The sequence below is a fragment of the Nannospalax galili genome, unplaced genomic scaffold (assembly GCF_000622305.1).
Source record: "Nannospalax galili isolate Female #2095 unplaced genomic scaffold, S.galili_v1.0 scaffold356, whole genome shotgun sequence".
Taxonomy (NCBI): domain Eukaryota; kingdom Metazoa; phylum Chordata; class Mammalia; order Rodentia; family Spalacidae; genus Nannospalax; species Nannospalax galili.
The window spans coordinates 1,921,482-1,922,515 of record NW_008338126.1 but is presented as its reverse complement, the minus strand read 5'-3'; the positions used below and the strand labels follow the sequence as shown (position 1 = coordinate 1,922,515).

Below are 1,034 nucleotides of genomic sequence, written 5' to 3'. Positions count from 1 at the left end.
TACAGCTCAGGTGTGCAGTGTCTTCAGTAATAGGGTCTCACCATCCAGTTCTGGTAGGTAACCAAGAGCAGAGGCAATGGCCAGTATTGTTTGAGGGTTTATGGGACCCCTGGTCAATAACTTCTAGAGAGGGAGTCTATTCCTGGCTTTGAGATTCTTTTTTTTTCTTCTTTCATTAGCCTATGATGTCTAAAAAGGGTAATGACCCTAATATAGGATAACTCCTTTTAATCTCTTTTAATGATGTATATGTACATACTTTAAGAAGCTTCTATAGTGGTAGGTTTCCATCTGTTTTTTTCTAAAGGTTTTAAGTGTTACTCATCCCTCCCCAGACTCCTTCCTCTGCCCTGCCTCCCATTCCCTACCCCATTTAACCCTTCCTAGTATAATGTTCCCTTCTCCCTCTTTGTATCGCTGCACTCTAACACCTCTCTCAGGAAGCCCCCACTCACGGCCATTTATTAGTTTTTAAACAGATTCTTAATGACTTGTTATATCCATAGATTAATGCATCTCACACCTCTCACCAGAGAAGTCCTTATGCAGCAGATAGGGATTAACACAGAAACCCACAACTGGCCAATGTGCAGAGAACAAGAGGCCGCAGTGTGCTTATTATCCTTGAATAGGAACCTGTATCAAACTTCTGCCTCCCAAGCCTCAGGCATCATTGTGGAAGAGAGGGTGGAAAGATCGCAAGAGCCAGAGATGATAAGACGACCACAAGGAAACCATTTTCCAGACAACTGGTCGGTCAGTCATATGAACTCACAGCAATGGTGACAGCATGCACAATCCCATGCAAGCTCAAACCAGAAAAAAAAAATCCCAGCATAGACACGAAGAAGTGGGTAAGAAGCTCCAATTCCACTTAAGGAAACTCTGGCAACAGATGCTGCTGGGAGGGACAGAAACAATCTCTTTTAAGCATGGGACTATTGGTAGGTTAACGGGCTCCAGTGGATGAACCCACAGTGAAGGACATTTAGAGACACATATTAGGCTCTATAGGCTTTATTATATATATATAT

The 1,034-nt window shown here is 42.8% G+C and overlaps 1 protein-coding gene across 3 annotated transcripts in view; it reads right to left on the bottom strand.

Annotated features, from left to right (window-relative positions):
* Positions 1-1,034, bottom strand: part of Usp24 (ubiquitin specific peptidase 24) — a 142,231-nt gene that overhangs the window by 41,309 nt on the left and 99,888 nt on the right. The gene's annotated exons all lie outside the window — the stretch shown is intronic.